Raw genomic sequence first — 21,797 nt, forward strand, 5'->3', positions numbered from 1 at the left:
TTAAAAAAAAATTACTTTACTTGTGAATCCATATCATATTTCCTTTCTCCATCATGGACCTAAGTGGAATTGAACAGTCCAGAAGGACTCTGGGGTCATATGCTAACCCCATTACAGCTGCATATGGGAGTAGCATCTGTATACCTCCCATTAAAGCAAGCAGCTTTGAGCTAAATCCTCAACTCATTATCATGGTGCAGCAAAATTGCCAGTATTCCGGTCTTCCACAGGAAGAACCTACTGAGTTTCTGGCACAATTCTTACAACTTGCTGACACAATACGTGATAAAGAGGTGGATCAGGATGTCTACAGATTATTACTGTTTCCATTTGCTGTAAAAGATTAAGCTAAGAGGTGGTTGAATAACCAACCTACAGCAAGCATAAAGACATGGAAACAGTTATCAGACAAATTCCTGAATCAATTTTACCCTCCAAAAAGGATGACACAGCTAAGGCTAGACATCCAAGGCTTTAAACAAGAGGATAATGAATCTCTTTATAATGCCTGGGAGAGGTATAGAGGTATGCTAAGAAAATGCCCCTCTGAAATGTTTTCAGAGTTGGTACAGTTAGACATCTTCTACTATGGGCTTACAGAAAAAGCTCAGATGTCTCTAGACCACTCAGCTGGTGGATCTATACATATGAGGAAGACGATTGAAGAGGCTCAAGAGCTTATAGATACTGTTGCTAGAAATCAACATTTGTAATCTAGCAATGAGTCCTCTACAAAAGAAGAAGTTATGGCAGTAGCCACTGATCCTAATCCTCAAGAACAGATGGTTGAGCTTAATCAGCAACTACACCTGATGACAAAACAGTTAGCAGAATTTAAAGAGATGCTCCAAGAAACTAAAATTGCTAACAAGAACATAGAATCACAGTTGAATCAGACAAAACAGCAGTTATCTAAACAGATAACAGAAGAATGCCAAGCAGTTCAACTGAGAAGTGGGAAGACATTGAATAACACTGCTCAAAGTAGCAAAAAGCCAAGAAAGGAACAGTTGATAGAGGATAACCAAACCACTGCTCAAAATCCCTCTGAGGATAGTAAGAGCCCAGAGAGGAATACTCCTGGCGTTCAAATGCCAGAAAGGGGGGAAAAGCTGGCATTAAACGCCCATTCCCTGCCCAGTTCTGGCGTTCAAACGCTAGAAAAGGGAGAAAAGTTGGCGTTAAACGCCCATTCTTCACCCAATCCTGGCGTTCAAACGCCAATGAGGAAACAGACACCTGAGAGTGCTGATAGTAACCCCTCTAAAAAGGCTTCTCCAACCACTTCTATAAGGAATAAACCTGCAGCAACTAAGGTTGAAGAATACAAAGCCAAGATGCCTTATCCTTAGAAACTCCGCCAAGCGGAACAGGATAAGCAATTTGCCCACGTTGCAGACTATCTAAGGACTCTTGAAATAAAGATTCCGTTTGCAGAGGCACTTGAGCAAATACCCTCTTATGCTAAGTTCATGAAAGAGATCTTAAGTCATAAGAAGGATTGGAGAGAAACTGAAAAAGTGTTTCTCACTGAAGAATGCAGTGCAGTTGGTGGACTAAATTGTGATTCCTTTGTTATTGTATTTTGTAAAATTCATTGCTTTTTCAACTATGTGTGGACACAACTCCATTCAACTTAACCAGCAAGTGTACTGGGTCATCCAAGTAATACCTTACGTGAGTAAGGGTCGATCCCACAGAGATTGTTGGTATGAAGCAAGCTATGGTCACCTTGTAAATCTCAGTTAGGTAGATTAAATTTGTTTATGATGAGTTCGAAAATTAGTAATAAATAGAAAATAAAAAGGGATAGAAATACTTATGTAAATCAATAGTGGAAATTTCAGATAGGCGTATGGAGATGCTGTGCTCCTCTTGAATCTCTACTCTCTTATTACATTCATCCAATCCTTCTTACTCCTTTCCATGGCAAGCTGTATGTAGGGCATCACCGTTGTCAATGGCTACATCCCATCCTCTCAGTGAAAACGTTCCTATGCTCTGTCACAGCACGGCTAATCATCTGTCGGTTCTCAATCAGGTTGGAATAGAATCCCTTGATTCTTTTGCGTTTGTCATCACGCCCAGCCTTCAGGAGTTTGAAGCTCGTCACAGTCATTCAATCCCAGAATCCTACTCGGAATACCATGGACAAGGTTTAGACTTTCCGGATCCTCATGAATGCCACCATCTATCTAGCTTATACCACGAAGATTCTGTTGGGGAATCTAAGAGATATGCGCCCGGCCTAAGGTAGAACGGAAGTGATTGTCAATCACGCGCGTTCATAGGTGAGAATGATGATGAGTGTCACGGATCATCACATTCATCAAAGTGTTGTGCAACGTATATCTTGGAATAAGAATAAAAGAGAATTGAATAGAAAGTAATAGTAATTGTATTGAAACTTGAGGTACAACAGAGCTCCACACCCTTAATCTATGGTGTGCAGAAACTCTACTGTTGAAAATACATAAGTGAAAGGTTCAGGCATGGCCGAATGGCCAGCCCCCTGAATGATCAAGAGACCGAATGATCAAAGACTACAAAGTCAAAAGATTAAACTGTCAAAAGATGTCTAATACAATAATAATTTATCCTATTTATACTAGACTAGCTACTAGGGTTTACATGAGTAAGTAATTGATGCATAAATCCACTTCCGGGGCCCACTTGGTGTATGCTTGGGCTGAGCTTGATCTATCCACGAGCTGAGGCTTCTCTTGGAGTTGAACTCCAAGTTATAACGTGTTTTGGGCGTTCAACTCCGGATCATGACGTTTTTCTGGCGTTTAACTCCAGACAGCAGCATGTACTTGGCGTTCAACGCCAAGTTACGTCGTCAATTTCCGAATAAAGTATGGACTATTATATATTTCTGGAAAGCTCTGGATGTCTACTTTCCAAAGCCGTTGAGAGCGCGCTATTTGGAGTTCCGTAGCTCCAGAAAATCCCTTTTGAGTACAGGGAGGTCAGATTCCAACAGCATCAGCAGTCCTTTTGTCAGCCTTTTTCAGAGTTTTGCTCAAGTCCTTCAATTTCAGCCAGAAATTACCTGAAATCACAGAAAAACACACAAACTCATAGTAAAGTCCAGAAATGCGAATTTAACATAAAAACTAATGAAAACATCCCTAAAAGTAGCTTGAACTTACTAAAAACTACCTAAAAACAATGCCAAAAAGCGTATAAATTATCCACTCATCACAACACCAAACTTAAATTGTTGCTTGTCCCCAAGCAACTGAAAATCAATTAGGATAAATAGAAGAGAATATACTATAAATTTCAGAATATCAATGAATATTAATTATAATTAGATGAGCGGGACTTGTAGCTTCTTGCTGCTGAACAGTTTTGGCATCTCACTTTTTCCTTTGAAGTTTAGAATGATTGGCTTCTCTAGGAACTTAGAATTTCGGATAGTGTTATTGACTTTCCTAGTTAAGCATGTTGATTCTTGAACACAGCTACTTATGAGTCTTGGCCGTGGCCCTAAGCATTTTGTTTTCCAGTATTACCACCGGATACACAAATGCCACAGACACATGACTGGGTGAACCTTTTCAGATTGTGACTTAGCTTTGCTAGAGTCCCCAGTTAGAGGTGTCCAGAGCTCTTAAGCACACTCTTTTTGCTTTGGATCATGACTTTAACCACTCAGTCTCAAGCTTTTCACTTGGACCTTCATGACACAAGCACATAGTTAGGGACAGCTTGATTTAGCCGCTTAGGCCTAGATTTGATTTCCTTGGGCCCTCCTATCCATTGATGCTCAAAGCCTTGGATCCTTTTTACCCTTGCCTTTTGGTTTTAAGGGCTATTGGCTTTTTCTGCTTGCTTTTTCTTTTTCTTTCTATTTTTTTTGCCATTTTTTTTCGCAAGCTTTTCTTTTTTTTTCACCGCTTTTTCTTGCTTCAAGAATCAATTTTATGATTTTTCAGATTATCAATAACATTTCTCTTTGTTCATCATTCTTTCAAGAGCCAACAATTTTAACATTCATAAACAACTAGATCAAAAATATGCACTGTTCAATCATTCATTCAGAAAACAAAAAGTATTGTCACCACATCAATATAATTAAACTAAATTCAAAGATAAATTCGAAATTCGTGTACTTCTTGTTCTTTTGAATTAAAACATTTTTCATTTAAGAGAGGTGAAGGATTAATGGATTTTATTCATAGCTTTAAGACATGGTTACTACATACTAATGATCATGAAGTAAAGACACAAAACATAGACAAACACAACATAAAAACTGAAAAGCAGAAAGAAATAAGAACAAGGAATAAATCCACCTTTAGTGGCGTCTTCTTCTTGAAGGACCAACAATGTCCTTAAGCTCTTCTATGTCCCTTCCTTGCCTTTGTTGCTCCTCCCTCATTGCTCTTTGGTCTTCTCTTATTTCATGGAGAATGATGGAGTGCTCATGATGTTCCACCCTTAATTGTTCAACATTGTGGCTCAAATCTTCTAAGGAGGTGTTAAGTTGCTCCCAATAGTTGTTGGGAGGAAAGTGCATCCCTTGAGGCATCTCAGGGATTTCTTGATAATGAGCTTCCTCATGCATCTCTTGAGAACCGTGAAGGGTCTCTCTTGCTTGCTCCATCCTCTTCTTGGTGATGGGCTTATCCTCCTCAATGGAGATGTCTCCTTCTATGATAACTCCAGCTGAGTAACATAGATGGAAAATAAGGTGAGGAAAAGCTAGCCTTGCCATGGTGGAGGGCTTGTCGGCTATTTTGTAGATTTCATTGGAGATGACCTCATGAACTTCTACTTCCTCTCCAATCATGATGCTATGAATCAGGATGGCCCGAACCACAGTAACTTCAGATCGGTTGCTAGTAGGAATGATGGAGCGTTGAATGAACTCCAACCATCCTCTAGCCACAGGCTTGAGGTCCAGTCTTCTTAGTTGAACTGGCTTGCCCTTGGAGTCTCTTTTCCATTGAGCTCCTTCCACACATATGTCCATTAGGACTTGGTCCAACCTTTGATTAAAGTTGACCCTTCTAGTGTAGGGGCATTCATCTCCTTGCATCATGGGCAAGTGAAACGCCAACCTCACATTTTCCGGACTAAAATCTAAGTATTTCCCCCGAACCATTGTGAGGTAATTCTTTGGATTCGGGTTCATACTTTGATCATGGTTCCTAGTGATCCATGCATTGGCATAGAACTCTTGAACCATTAAGATTCCGACTTGTTGCATGGGGTTGGTTAAGACTTCCCAACCTCTTCTTCGGATTTCATGTCGGATCTCCGGATACTCATTTTTATTGAGCTTGAAAGGGACCTCAGGGATCACCTTCTTCTTTGCCACAACATCATAGAAGTGGTCTTGATGGCTTTTGGAGATGAATCTTTCCATCTCCCATGACTCGGAGGTGGAAGCTTTTGTCTTCCCTTTTCCTTTTCTAGAGGATTCTTCGGCCTTAGGTGCCATTGATGGTAATGGAAAAGCAAAAAGCTTATGCTTTTACCACACCAAACTTAAAAGATTGCTCGCCCTCGAGCAATAGAAGAAAGAAGATAAGAAGAAGAAGAAGAAGAAGAGAATATGGTAGAGAGGGAGAGATGTAGGTTCGGCCAAGGTGACGAAGAGGGGGTTGTGTGGTGTGAAAATGAAGTAAAATGGAAGGGTATATATAGGGAGAGGGGGGAGTGAATGTTCGGCCATTTAGGGTGGGAATGAGTGGGAAAATGTTTTTGAATTTTTGAAGGTAGGTGGGGTTTATGGGGAAGAGTGGATGGATGTGAGTGGTGAGGGAGGTGATTGGGAAGAGGGATTGAGGTGATTGGTGAAGAGTGTTGGGAAGTGTGACATGGGGAAATCACAAAATAGGATTAGGAGGTAAGGTGGGAATATAGTAGGTGGGGATCCTGTGGGGTCCACAGATCCTGAGGTGATCCTGTGGGGTCCACAGATCCTGAGGTGTCAAGAAATTCCATCCCTACACCAAATAGGCATGTAAATTGCCTTTGCACACCATTCTGGCGTTTAAACGCCGTGTGGTGCACATTCTGGGCGTTCAACGCCCATGTAAAGCATGTTTCTGGCGTTGAACGCCAGTTTGATGCTTGTTACTGGCGCTCAGCGCCAGCTCTTCCTCTTAGGCACATTCATGGCGTTCAGCGCCAGAATATTGCTTGTTTCTGGCGTTCAGCGCCAGAATGATGCTCTGTTCTGGCGTTGAACGCCGGCCAGATCCATCTTACTGGCATTGAACGCCAGCCTGTGCTTCCTCCAGGGTGTGATTTTTTTCTTCTGCTGTTTTTGATTCTGTTTTTAATTTTTATGATTTTTTCGTGACTCCTCATGATCATGCACCTAATAAAACACAAAATAAAAATAAAATAATATAAAATAAAAATTAGATAAAATTGGGTTGCCTCCCAACAAGCGCTTCTTTAATGTCAATAGCTTGACAGTGGCTCTCATGGAGCCACAAGGTGATCAGGTCAATGTTGTATAGTCCCAACACCAAACTTAGAGTTTGGATATGGGATCTTAACACCAAACTTAGAGTTTGGTTGTGGCCTCACAACACCAAACTTAGAGTTTGACTGTGGGGCTCTTCTTGACTCTGAACTGAGAGAATCTCTTCATGCTTACTCTCTTTTGTCACAGAGGGATGGCCATGTGCCTTAAACACAAGGTAGTCCCCATTCAATTGAAGGACTAATTCACCTCTGTTGACATCTATCACAGCTCCTGCTGTGGCTAGGAAAGGTCTTCCAAGGATGATGCATTCATCCTCTTCCTTCCTAGTGTCTAAGATTATGAAATCAGCAAGGATGTAAAGGCCTTCAACCATTACTAACACGTCCTCCACTATTCCATAAGCTTGTCTCAATGACTTGTCTGCCAATTGTAATGAGAACAAGGTAGGTTGTACCTCAATAATCCCCAGCTTCTCCATTACAGAGAGTGGCATAAGATTTATCCCTGACCCCAGATCACATAGAGCCTTTTCAAAGGTCATGGTGCCTATGGTACAAGGTATTAAGAACTTGCCAGGATCTTGTTTCTTTTGAGGTAGAGTTTTCTGAATCCAGGTATCTAGTTCATTAATGAGCAAGGGAGGTTCACTTTCCCAAGTCTCATTACCAAACAACTTGGCATTCAGCTTCATGATAGCTCCTAAGTATTGAGCAACTTGCTCTCCAGTCACATCTTCATCCTCTTCAGAGGAAGAATAGTCTTCAGAGCTCATGAATGGCAGAAGAAGATTTAATGGAATCTCTATGGTCTCTGTATGAGCCTCAGATTCCTTTGGATCCTTAATAGGAAACTCCTTCTTGCTTGAAGGACGTCCCAGGAGGTCTTCCTCACTAGGATTTTCGTCCTCCTCCTCCCTTGTGCATTCGACCATATTGATTATATCAATGGCCTTGCACTCTCCTTTTGGATTCTCTTCTGTATTGCTTGGGAGAATACTGGGAGGAGTTTCAATGACTTTCTTACTCAGCTGGCCCACTTGTGCCTCCAGATTTCTGATGGAGGATCTTGTTTCATTCATGAAACTAAAAGTGGCCTTTGACAGATCAGAGACTAGGTTGGCTAAATTAGAAGTGTTTTGTTCAGGATTCTCTGTCTGTTGCTGAGAAGATGATGGATATGGCTTGCTATTGCTCAGCCTATTGCGTCCACCATTGTTAAAGCCTTGTTGAGGCTTTTGTTGATCCTTCCATGAGAAATTTGGATGATTTCTCCATGATGGATTATAGGTGTTTCCATAAGGTTCACCCATGTAATTAACCTCTGCTATTGCAGGGTGACGAATGAATTTTTGACGGTTTAGAATTTCACTAATGAAATCTCGTTGTAAAGTATAGTTTCTAAACCAAACAATAATCCTTTCATACAAAAAGTTGTTTGTCACTAGTACAAACCCCTAGAATTTATAAACCGAAGTATTGGACCTCGGGTCGTCTCTCAAAGGACTTGCAGGGTAGTGTTCTTGTTATTGGTTATGGATTTATTTATTTTGGGGTTTTAGATGAGAAAAATGAATAGTAAATGGTAAGAAAACTTTATTAACAAAATGGTCTTGGCAAGATTTGGTTGTCAAGGGTCTTCATCATTATCACTAGCCACAAGTATGGTAGTTGCAAGGATTAATCCCACTTAGTCATCCTTAAATCAATTAACAAAGGAAAGTCAAGTGAGTTATATCAATCCTAGTCCATAAGTCCTAGCTTTCCACTAATTGGATTAATGAAGGCTAGAGTTAATGGCTATCAACTAGCAATCAATTGGACACTAGTGACTCAAGAAATCCTAAGTTACCTTCTCAAGCCAAGAACATAAAATCCTACTCTAACATCCTCTCAATCATTTCATCAAACACTTGGAGGGTAATGAAAGAAAGCATTTTTATTTGTAAGAATAAAAGGAATCAACAACCAACAATTACAAAGAATTAACAAAACAACAATCAACAACATCACAATCACATGAATTATCTCAAATTGCATTATTAAAAGGAAACAAAAGAACAAGAATATCTCAATTACAAAACCTAGAGACAAAATAAGAGAAATTACAACAAGAGGATAGGGATAGAAAGAAGAACCAAAGTGTAGCAATCACCACTTGAAGGTAGAAGTAGAAGGAGACTTGAATTAAACCTAGAACTATGAGATCTTAATCTAACCCTAATTCCTAATCCTAGAGAGAAGTGAGAGCTTCTCTCTCTAAAACTAACTCTAACTCCTAAAACTAAGCTAATGATCAAAAGTATCTAAAAGTATCCTGATTTCCCTTCAATACTTGACTTAAATAGCATCAGAAATGAGTTGGATTGGGCCCACATGGCTCCTAAAACCGCTGGGGACGATTTCATTAAAGTGGGCCATGGACAGAATCGGTGCGCGCGCGCAAAGTGCGCGTGCGCGCCCCTGAACGCGAAGCAACATATGGCAAAATTTATATCATTTCGAAGCCCCGGATGTTAGCTTTCCAACCCAACTAGAACCGCATCATTTGGACCTCTGTAGCTCAAGTTATGGTCAATTAAGTGCGAAGAGGTCGGCTTGACAGCTTTCCGGTTCTTTCATTTCTTCATGAGTTCTCCAACTTTACATGCTTTTTCTTCATTCCCTTGATCCAATCTTTGCCTCCTAAATCTGAAATCACTTAACAAACATATCAAGGCATCTAATAGAATCAAGGTGAATTACATTTAGCTATTTCAAGACCTAAAAAGCATGTTTTCACTCTTAAGCACAATTAAAGGAGAATATACAAAACCATGCTAATTCATTGGGTAAATGTGGGAAAAAGGTGATAAAATCCCCTAAATTCAATACAAGATAAACCGTCAAATTGGGGTTTGTCACAGGGTTCTCAGGATCATAAGCTTCTTCAGAAGCTGCCTCTTTAGTACTGTTGGATGCATGTTGCCATCCATTCAGACTTTGAGAGATCATGTTGACCTGTTGAGTCAACACTTTGTTCTGAGCCAATATGGCATTCAGAGCATCAATTTCAAGAACTCCTTTCTTCTGAGGTATCCCATTATTCACGGAATTCCTCTCAGAAGTGTACATGAACTGGTTGTTTGCAACCATGTCAATGAGTTCTTGAGCCTCTTCAGGCGTTTTCTTTAGGTGAATAGATCCACCTGCAGAATGGTCCAATGACATTTTCGAAAATTCAGATAGACCATAATAGAATATATCTAATATGGTCCATTCTGAAAACATGTCAGAAGGACATCTTTTGGTCAGCTGCTTGTATCTTTCCCAAGCTTCATAGAGGGATTCACCATCTTTTTGCTTAAAGGTTTGAACATCCACTCTCAGCTTGCTCAGCTTTTGAGGAGGAAAGAATTTATCCAAGAAGGCAGTGACCAGCTTATCCCAAGAGTCCATGCTATCCTTGGGTTGTGAATCCAACCATATTCTAGCTCTATCTCTTACAGCAAAAGGGAAAAGCATGCGTCTGTAGACTTCAGGATCAACTCCATTCGTCTTTACAGTCTCACAGATCTGCAAGAACTCAGTTAAAAACTGGTAGGGATCTTCAGATGGAAGTCCATAAAACTTGCAGTTTTGTTGCATTAAGGCAACTAGCTGAGGTTTCAGCTCAAAGTTGTTGGCTCCAATGGCAGGAATGGAGATGCTTCTTCCATCAAACTTGGATGTTGGCTTTGTGAAGTCACCAAGCATTCTCCTTGCATTATTATTATTTTCGGCTGCCATCTCCTTCTCTTGTTCTAATATTTCTGAAAGGTTACCTTTAGATTGTTGTAATTTAGCTTCTCTTAATTTTCTCTTCAGAGTCCTTTCAGGTTCTGGATCAATGTTAATAAGAGTGCCTTTTTCCTTGTTCTTACTCATATGAAAGAGAAGAAAACAAGAAAAGAAAGAGAAATCTTCTATGTCATAGTATAGAGATTCCTTTATGTTAGTAGAAGAAGAAAGAGGAGAAGAGTGAAGGGGAATAGGTTCGGATATTTAGATGAAGAGAGGTGAAGAGAAGTGTTAGTAAATGAATAATTAAATAGAATAAGAAAAGAGATATAAAATTTCGAAAATAATTTTGAAAAAGTGGTTAGTGATTTTCGAAAATCAGAGATAAGATAAGATTAAAATTAAAATTTAAAACAAAATGAATTTTTGAAAAAAGAGAGAAGTATTTTCGAAAATTAGAGAGGGAAGAGTAGTTAGTTGGTTTTGAAAAAGATAGGAAACAAACAAAAAGTTAGTTGATTGAAAAAGATATTAAAATCAAATTTGAAAAGATAGGAAGATAAGAAGTTAGATAAGATATTTTGAAATCAAATTTTGAAAAAGATAAAATTTTTGAAAAAGATAAGATAAAGGATAAAAAGATTTAATTTTTAAAAATTTTAAAATTACTTACTTCACTAACAAGAAACTACAAGATAAGATTCTAGAACTTAAAGATTGAACCTTTCTTAACAAGAAAGTAACAAACTTCAAATTTTTGAACCAATCACATTAATTGTTAGCTAATTTTCGAAAATTAGATGTAAAAGATAAGAAAAAGATTTTGAAAATAATTTGAAAAAGAATTTTGAAATTTTCGAGAAATAGAAAAAAATGAAAAAGATATAATTTTTGAAAAAGATTTTGAAAAGATAAGATTTTTAAAATTGAAAATTTGACTTGACTTGTGAGAAACAACTAATTTTTAAAAATTTTTGACCAAGTCAACCCAAAATTTCGAAAATTTGGAGGGAAATAAGGAAAAGATATTTTTTTGATTTTTGAAATTTTAAAGATGAGAGAGAAAAACATAAAAATGACCCAAAATATGAAAATTTTGGATCAAACACATAATGCATGCAAGAACATTATGAATGTCAAGATGAACACCAAGAACACTTTGAAGATCATGATGAACATCAAGAACATATTTTTGAAAAATTTTTAATGCAAAGAAAACATGCAAGACACCAAACTTAGAAATCTTTAATGCATGGACTCTAACAAACGAAAAATGCACATGAAAAACAACAAACAATCACAAAACAAGAAATCATCAAGATCAAACAAGAAGACTTGTCAAGAACAACTTGAAGATCATGAAGAACACTATGAATGCATGAATGTTTCGAAGAAAATGCAAGAAAAAAATTTTTAAAGCATGCAATTGACACCAAACTTAAAAATTGACTCAAGACTCAGACAAGAACACAAAATATTTTTGATTTTTATAATTTTCTAATTTTTTTGTATTTTTATTAAATTTTTTTTCGAAAATATAGTTTGGAAAAACGAAAAATAAAAGAAAAATTTTGAAAAAGATTTTTTGAAAAGAAAATTACCTAATCTGAGCAACAAGATGAACCGTCAGTTGTCCATACTCGAACAATCCCTGGCAACGGCGCCAAAAACTTGGTGGATGAAATTGTGATTCCTTTGTTATTGTATTTTGTAAAATTCATTGCTTTTTCAACTATGTGTGGACACAACTCCATTCAACTTAACCAGCAAGTGTACTGGGTCATCCAAGTAATACCTTATGTGAGTAAAGGTCGATCCCACAGAGATTGTTGGTATGAAGCAAGCTATGGTCACCTTGTAAATCTCAGTTAGGCAGATTAAATTTGTTTATGATGAGTTCGAAAATTAGTAATAAATAGAAAATAAAAAGGGATAGAAATACTTATGTAAATCAATAGTGGAAATTTCAGATAGGCGTATGGAGATGCTGTGCTCCTCTTGAATCTCTACTCTCTTATTACATTCATCCAATCCTTCTTACTCCTTTCCATGGCAAGCTGTATGTAGGGCATCACCGTTGTCAATGACTACATCCCATCCTCTCAGTGAAAACGTTCCTATGCTCTGTCACAGCACGGCTAATCATCTGTCGGTTCTCAATCAGGTTGGAATAGAATCCCTTGATTCTTTTGCGTTTGTCGTCACGCCCAGCCTTCAGGAGTTTGAAGCTCGTCACAGTCATTCAATCCCAGAATCCTACTCGGAATACCATAGACAAGGTTTAGACTTTCCGGATCCTCATGAATGCCGCCATCTATCTAGCTTATACCACGAAGATTCTGTTGGGGAATCTAAGAGATATGCGCCCGGCCTAAGGTAGAACGGAAGTGGTTGTCAATCACGCGCGTTCATAGGTGAGAATGATGATGAGTGTCACGGATCATCACATTCATCAAAGTGTTGTGCAACGTATATCTTGGAATAAGAATAAAAGAGAATTGAATAGAAAGTAATAGTAATTGTATTGAAACTTGAGGTACAGCAGAGCTCCACACCCTTAATCTATGGTGTGCAGAAACTCCACTGTTGAAAATACATAAGTGAAAGGTTCAGGCATGGCCGAATGGCCAGCCCCCTGAATGATCAAGAGACCGAATGATCAAAGACTACAAAGTCAAAAGATTAAACTTTCAAAAGATGTCTAATACAATAGTAATTTATCCTATTTATACTAGACTAGCTACTAGGGTTTACATGAGTAAGTAATTGATGCATAAATCCACTTCCGGGGCCCACTTGGTGTATGCTTGGGCTGAGCTTGATCTATCCACGAGCTGAGGCTTCTCTTGGAGTTGAACTCCAAGTTATAACGTGTTTTGGGCGTTCAACTCCGGATCATGACGTTTTTCTGGCGTTTAACTCCAGACAGCAGTATGTACTTGGCGTTCAACGCCAAGTTACGTCATCAATTTCCGAATAAAGTATAGACTATTATATATTGCTGGAAAGCTCTGGATGTCTACTTTCCAACATTGTTAAAAGCGCGCTATTTGGAGTTCTGTAGCTCCAGAAAAGCTATTTTGAGTGCAGGGAGGTCAGATTCGAACAGCATCAGCAGTCCTTTTGTCAGCCTTTTTTAGAGTTTTGCTCAAGTCCCTCAATTTCAGCCAAAAATTACCAGAAATCACAGAAAAACACAAAAACTCATAGTAAAGTCCAGAAATGTGAATTTATCATAAAAACTAATGAAAACATCCCTAAAAGTAGCTTGAACTTACTAAAAACTACCTAAAAACAATGCCAAAAAGCGTATAAATTATCCGCTCATCAGCAGTCATTATGAAAAGCTTACCAGAAAAGCTTCAAGATCCAGGAAGCTTTGTGATACCATGCACATTAGAAGGTGCTTGCACCAAGACAGCCCTGTGTGACCTTGGAGCAAGTATCAATCTAATACCTGCATCCACTATCAGAAAGCTTGGGTTGACTGAAGAAGTCAAACCAACCCGGATATGTTTCCAACTTGCTGATGGCTCCATTAAATATCCATCAAGCATAATTGAGGACATGATTGTCAAGGTTGGGCCATTCGCCTTTCCAACTGACTTTGTAGTGCTGGAAATGGAGGAGCACAAAGAGTCCAACTCTCATCCTAGGAAGACCTTTCCTAGCAACTGGACGAACTCTTATTGATGTACAAAAAGGGGAAGTAACCCTGAGAGTCAATGAGGATGAGTTCAAGTTGAATGCTGTCAAAGCTATGCAGCATCTAGACACATCAAATGACTGCATGAGCGCAGACATTATTGACTCTTTGGTGGAAGAGATCAATATGACTGAAAGTCTAGAATCAGAACTAGAGGACATCTTCAAGGATGTTCAGCCTGATCAGGAGGAACCAGAGGAAACAAAAGAATTTTTGAAAATTCCTCAGGAAGAGGATAAGCCTCCCAAACCTGAGCTCAAACCACTACTACCATCCCTGAAGTATGCATTTCTGGGAGAGGGTGACACTTTTCCAGTGATCATAAGCTCTGCTTTAAATCCACAGGAAGAGGAAGCACTGATTGCAGTGCTAAGGACACATAAGACAGCTCTTGGGTGGTCCATAAGTGATCTTAAGGGCATTAGCCCAGCAAGATGCATGCACAAGATCCTATTGGAGGATAATGCCAAACCAGTGGTTCAACCACAAAGGCGGCTAAATCCAACCATGAAGGAGGTGGTGCAGAAAGAGGTCACTAAGTTACTAGAGGCTGGGATTATTTACCCTATTTCTGATAGCCCCTGGGTGAGCCCTGTCCAAGTTGTCCCCAAGAAGGGAGGCATGACAGTGGTTTATAATGAAAAAAATGAACTGGTTCCTACAAGAACAGTTACAGGGTGGCGTATGTGTATTGACTACAGAAGGCTCAATACAGCCACCAGAAAGGATAATTTTCCTTTACCATTCATAGACCAAATGCTAGAAAGACTAGCTGGTCATGATTATTACTGCTTTTTGGATGGCTATTCAGGTTACAACCAAATTGCAGTAGATCCTCAAGACCAAGAGAAAACAGCATTCACTTGCCCTTCTGGCGTGTTTGCCTACAGGAGAATGCCTTTTGGTCTGTGTAATGCTCCTGCAACTTTTCAGAGATGCATGCTATCCCTCTTCTCTGATATGGTGGAGAAATTCCTGGAAGTTTTCATGGATGACTTCTCAGTATATGGAGACTCATTCAGCTCCTGTCTTAACCACCTAGCACTTGTTCTGAAAAGGTGCCAAGAGACTAACCTGGTTTTAAATTGGGAGAAATGTCACTTTATGGTGACTGAAGAAATTGTCCTTAGGCACAAAATTTCAAGCAAGGGAATAGAGGTGGATAAGGCAAAGGTAGAGGTAATTGAAAAATTACCGCCACCTGCCAATGTTAAGGCAATCAGAAGCTTTCTGGGGCATGCAGGATTCTACAGAAGGTTTATAAAGGATTTTTCGAAAATTGCAAAACCTCTGAGCAACCTGCTAGCTGCTGACACACCATTTGTGTTTGACACACAGTGTCTGCAGGCATTTGAGACCCTGAAAGCCAAGCTGGTCACAGCACCAGTCATCTCTGCACCAGACTGGACATTACCATTCGAATTAATGTGTGATGCCAGTGACCATGCCATTGGTGCAGTGTTGGGACAGAGGCATAACAAGCTTCTGCACGTCATTTATTTATGCCAGCCGTGTTCTAAATGATGCACAGAAGAATTACACAACCACAGAAAAAGAGTTACTTGCAGTGGTCTATGCCATTGACAAGTTTAGATCCTATCTAGTGGGATCAAAGGTGATTGCGTACACTGACCATGCTGTTCTTAAGTACTTACTCACAAAGCAGGATTCAAAACCCAGGCTCATAAGATGGGTGTTGCTTCTGCAAGAGTTTGATATAGAAATAAGAGATAGAAAAGGGACAGAGAACCAAGTAGCTGATCATCTGTCCCGAATAGAACCAGTAGCTGGGGCGTCCCTCCCTTCTACTGAGATCTCTGAGACTTTCCCAGATGAGCAACTTTTTGCCATTCAGGAAGCTCCATGGTTTGCAGATATTACAAATTACAAAGCTGTGAGGTTCATATCCCAGGAGTACAGCAGGGTGCAAAGAAAGAAATTAATTTCAGATGCCAAGTACTACCTATGGGATGAGCCATATCTCTTTAAGAGATGTGCAGACAGAATGATCCGCAGATGTGTACCCAGAGAGGAAGCACAAAGGATCCTGTGGCATTGCCATGGATCACAGTATGGGGGACATTTTGGAAGTGAGCGAACAGCCACTAAGGTCCTCCAATGTGGCTTCTACTAGCCCACTCTCTATAGAGACGTCCGAGAGTTTGTGCGTAACTGTGACAGTTGCCAAAGAGCTGGTAACTTGCCTCATGGTTACGCCATGCCTCAACAAGGGATCCTAGAGATTGAATTGTTTGATGTATGGGGTATTGACTTTATGGGTCCGTTCCCACCATCATACTCAAACACTTACATTCTGGTGGCAGTGGACTACGTATCTAAATGGGTAGAAGCAATTGCTACACCCACTAATGATACTAAGACCGTGCTGAAATTCCTCCAGAAACACATCTTCAGCAGGTTTGGTGTTCTCAGAGTACTAATCAGTGATGAGGGCACTCATTTCTGCAATAAACAGCTGTACTCTGCTATGGTCCGATATGGAATTAGCCACAAAATGGCAACCCCATATCATCCACAGACAAATGGGCAAGCTGAAGTCTCTAATAGAGAGCTAAAAAGAATCCTAGAACGGACTGTAATTGCCCGTAGAAAGGATTGAGCAAAGAGCTTGGATGATGCTCTGTGGGCATACAGAACAGTATTCAAGACTCCAATAGGAACCTCTCCATACCAACTTGTGTATGGCAAGGCCTGTCATCTGCCTGTGGAACTGGAACATAAAGCCTACTGGGCAACCAGATTTCTAAACCTGGACGCTAAGTTAGCTGGTGAAAAAAGATTGCTCCAGCTAAATGAGCTAGATGAATTTAGACTCAGTGCCTTTGAAAATGCAAAAATTTATAAGGAAAAGGCAAAGAAGTGGCATGACAAGAAGTTGTCATCCAGAGTCTTTAAGCCAGGACAAAAAGTTCTGCTCTTCAACTCTAGGCTCAGACTGTTCCCAGGAAAACTTAAATCCCGGTGGAGGGGTCCGTATGTGATTACAGGAGTGTCACCATATGGATATGTTGAGCTTCAGGATACTGATTCTGACAAAAAGCTCATTGTTAATGGACAGAGGATCAAGCATTATCTTGAAAGCAATTTTGAGCAAGAATGCTCAAAACTGAGGCTTGAATGATTCTCAGTGAAGGTCCAGCTAAAGACATTAAAGAAGCGCTTGCTGGGAGGCAACCCAGTCATTAGCAGGTTATCTGTTTTGTTTAATCAAACTTTGATACATATTCTCAAAGGGCAATCATCAAAATTGAAGGAATTCACAGAGTTACAGAAGGATTCAGTGCAAAAAGCAGAGAAAAGGAGCTTGCTGGCGAAAAAATGCCAGTAAGGGATACTTTCGGCGTTAAACGCCAGAATGGGCACCATTCTGGGCGTTCAACGCCAGGTGTGCAGCATCCTGGGCGTTTAGCAAAATGCCCAGTGATGAAGGGGTTTCTAGCGTTTAACGCCAGCCAGGGTAGCTGGCTGGGCGTTAAACATCCAAATTGGCCAACATTTGGGCGTTAAACGCCAGAATGGATACCATTCTGGGCGTTTAACGCCAGAAAGGTGGGAGACAGAGATTTTGCTTTCCACTTAAAATTTTTTCAAACTTTCCTGTTTTAATCCATAATTTTCTACAATAATACATTTCAAACTTTCATCATTCACCTTCAAATTTTCAAATTTAAAATTATTCTTCAAATCTCTTTCAAATCCTTTCCAAATCTTCAAAAAAACTCAAATATCTCTCAATTTATTCCCATATCCTCTCAAATCTCCTTCAAAATTTTCGAACTCTCTCTCCCTTCCTTATAAATATATGTTCGGCCACACCCCCCTTCCCCACCATTCGAATTTGCTCTCCTCCTCTCTCTCCTCTTTCCTTTCTTTTGCTTGAGGACAAGCAAACCTCTAAGTTTGGTCTGTTTTTTCGTGATCACTAAGTTAAGGCTCATCAAGATCATGGCCCCCAAAGGAAAACAAACCAACTCAAGAGGCAAGAAAGAGAATGCTCCAAAAGACCTTTGGAGTCAAGAGAAGTTCTTAACCAAAGAACATGCAGACCATTACCACAAAATAATGGGTCTAAGGTCAGTGATCCCGGAAGTTAAATTTGATCTGAAAGAAGATGAATATCCGGAGATCCAAGAGCAAATTCAAAACAGAGGATGGGAAGTTCTAACCAACCCTGAGACAAAGGTTGGGAGAAATATGGTTCAGGAATTCTACTCAAATCTGTGGCTGACAGATAAGCAGAGAATGACTGGAACCGCTTTTCATACCTATAGAACCATGGTCAGAGGGAGAATTATTTACTTCCATCTGGATAAAATAAGAGAGGTCTTCAAATTACCTCAACTACAAGATGATCCTGAATCCTTTAATAGGAGAATGGTAAGAGTAGATAAGGGGTTGGATCAAGTTCTAGAGGACATATGCCTCCCTGGAACCAAGTGGATGACCAATTCAAAAGGTGTCCCAAACCAACTCAAGAGGGGAGATCTCAAACCAGTTGCAAGAGGCTGGTTGGACTTCATAGGGCGTTCTATCTTGCCCACTAGTAATCGTTCTGAGGTTACTATCAAGAGAGCAGTGATGATTCATTGTATTATGCTGGGAAAAGAAGTGGAGATTCATCATCTGATTGCTTGTGAGATTTACACAATTGCAAACAAGAACTCCACTGAAGCCAAACTGGCTTACCCAAGCTTAATCTCTTTGCTATGTAAAGATGCTGGGGTGAGGATGGGAGTAGATGAATTCATCCCAATTGAGCACCCAATCCCCAAGAGGTCAATGGAAGGACAAATGCAAGATAACTCTATCAAAAGGAGGGCGCAGGAGTTCCTCCCTGAACTTCCTGAAATTGACTACTGGACTCGTCTAAAAGCATCTGTTGCCAAGTTGCAAGAAGATATGGAACAAATTAAGGAAGAACAGCAGAATCAAAACTGCATGCTCTGCAAATTGCTGAAGGAACAAGAGAAGCAGGGGCGTGAGCTACAGGAGTTGAAGCGCCAAAAGCTCTCCCTTGAAGGGTCAAATACCCCACAAGTTGAGGGAGCATCCACTTCTCAAAATCAAGGTTGTGAGTCCTAACTCTGTGATAACCTCTATCATTAGGAGTCTATTTAAATTTTTGTTTTCTATTACTATTAGTCTTATCTTATATCTATTTTTGAGTCTTGTTCTCAATTCATGATTAATAAAATTTAAGGTTCATGTCTTAAAGCTATGAATGTCCTATGAATCCATCACCTCTCTTAAATGAAAAATGCTTTAATCACAAAAGAACAAGAAGTACAGGATTTCGAATTCATCTTTGAAACTAGTTAAATTAGTTTGATGTGGTGACAATACTATTTGTTTTCTGAATGAATGCTTGAACAGTGCATATGTCTTTTGAATTTGTTGTTTTAAGAATGTTAAAATTGTTGGCTCTTGAAAGAATGATGGAAAAGGAGAAATGTTATTGAGGATCTGAAAAATCATCAAATTGATTCTTGAAGCAAGAAAAAGTAGTGAATACAAAAAAAAAAAAAACGAAAAAAAGAGAAAAAAAATATAATAATAAAGTTGTGATCCAAGGCAAAAAGAGTGTGCTTAAGAACCCTGGACACCTCTAATTGGGGACTTTAGCAAAGCTGAGTCACAATCTGAAAAGGTTCACCCAAGTATGTGTCCGTGGCATATATGTATCCGGTGGTAATACTGGAAGACAGAGTGCTTTGGGCCACAGCCAAGACTCATAAAGTAGCTATGTTCAAGAATCATCATACTTAACTAGGAGAATCAATAACACTATCTGAGTTCTGAGTTCCTATAGATGCCAATCATTCTAAACTTCAATGAATAAAGTGAGATGCCAAAACTGTTCAGAAGCAAAAAGCTACTAGTCCCGCTCATCTAATTGGAGCTAGGTTTCTTTGATATTTTGGAGTCTATAGTATATTCTCTTCTTTTTATTCTATTTTGATTTTCAGTTGTTTGGGGACAAGCAACAATTTAAGTTTGGTGTTGTGATGAGCGGATAATTAATACGCTTTTTGGCATTGTTTTTAGTATGTTTTTAGTATATTTTAGTTAGTTTTTATTACATTTTTATTAGTTTTTAGTTAAAATTCACTTTTCTGGGCTTTACTATGAGTTTGTGTGTTTTTTTGTGATTTCAGATATTTTCTGGCTGAAATTGAGGGACCTGAGCAAAAATCTGATTCAGAGGCTGAAAAGGACTGCAGATGCTGTTGGATTCTGACCTCCCTGCACTCGAAGTGGATTTTCTGGAGCTACAGAAGCCCAATTGGCGCACTCTTAATTTCGTTGAAAAGTAGACATCCTGGGCTTTCCAGCAATGTATAATAGTCTATACTTTGTCCGATATTTGATGGCCCAAACCGGCGTTGCAAATCAGCTTCAGAATTCCCGGCGTTTAACGCCGGAACTGGCACAAAAATTGGAGTTAAACGCCCAAACTGGCATAAAAGCTGGCGTTTAACTTTAGAAAAAGTCTCTACACATGAAAGCTTCAATGCTCAACCCAAGCACACACCAAGTGGACCCCGGAAGTGGATTTTTACGTCATTTACTCATTTCTGTATACCCTAGGTTACTAGTTCACTATTAATAGGATCTTTTGACATTGTATCTTTACCGAATGACACATTACACGTTTCTCATTGTATCTTCTACGGCATGAGTCTCTAAACCCCATGGTTGGGGGTGAGGAGCTCTGCTGTGTCTTGATGGATTAATGCAATTACTATTGTTTTTCATTCAATCACGCTTGCTTCTATTCTAAGATATCACTTGTTCTTCAACTTGATGAATGTGATGATCCGTGACACTCATCATCATTCTCACTTATGAACGTGTGCCTGACAACCACCTCCGTTCTACTTTAGATTGAGTGAATATCTCTTGGATTCCTTAATCAGAATCTTCGTGGTATAAGCTAGAATTGATGGCGGCATTCAAGAGAATCCGGAAGGTCTAAACCTTGTCTGTGGTATTCTGAGTAGGATTCAAGGATTGAATGACTGTGACGAGCTTCAGACTCCTGAGAGCTGGGCGTTAGTGACAGACGCAAAAGAATCACTGGATTCTATTCCAACCCAATTGAGAACCGACAGATGATTAGCCGTGCTGTGACAGAGCGCGTTGAACATTTTCACTGAGAGGATGGGAGGTAGCCATTGACAACAGTGAAACCCTACATACAGCTTGCCATGGAAGGAGTCTTGCATGCTTGAAGAAGAAGACAGTAGGAAACCAGAGATTCTGAAGATAGAGCATCTCCAAAACCTCAACCTGTTCTCCATTACTGCAAAACAAGTACTTATTTCATGTTCTTTCACTTTTTACATTCAACCCTGATAATTATTTATATCCTGACTAAGAGTTACAAGATAACCATAGCTTGCTTCAAGCTGACAATCTCCGTGGGATCGACCCTTACTCACGTAAGGTATTACGTGGACGACCCAGTGCACTTGCTGGTTAGTTGTGCGGAATTGCAAAAGTGTGATTGCAATTTCGTGCACCAGTTATAAAAAGGGGAGACTTCTCTTCTATTGGGGGAGGTTCGAGAAGGGGGATTCCATTAGGGAATTCTATACAAATTTACATTCCACATTCCATGAGCGACTAATCCTCCATTGTTAAGGTCAGGAGCTTTGTCTATTTGTATGGATTGATTTTATTGCTTTTTCTATTTTAATTTATGCATGGATTTATAATTTAAGAATTATTTTCGCTCTTTATTTTATGAAATTGGGTGGAACGGAAGTATGACCCTCTTTCTATTTGAGTTCTTGTAAAACTTGGAAAAGCTCTTTACTTGAACAACAGCTTGAAAACAACTTCTCCTAAATTTTAATTA

Source organism: Arachis hypogaea, chromosome 6 (assembly GCF_003086295.3).
Source record: "Arachis hypogaea cultivar Tifrunner chromosome 6, arahy.Tifrunner.gnm2.J5K5, whole genome shotgun sequence".
NCBI classification, from domain to species: Eukaryota; Viridiplantae; Streptophyta; class Magnoliopsida; order Fabales; family Fabaceae; genus Arachis; species Arachis hypogaea.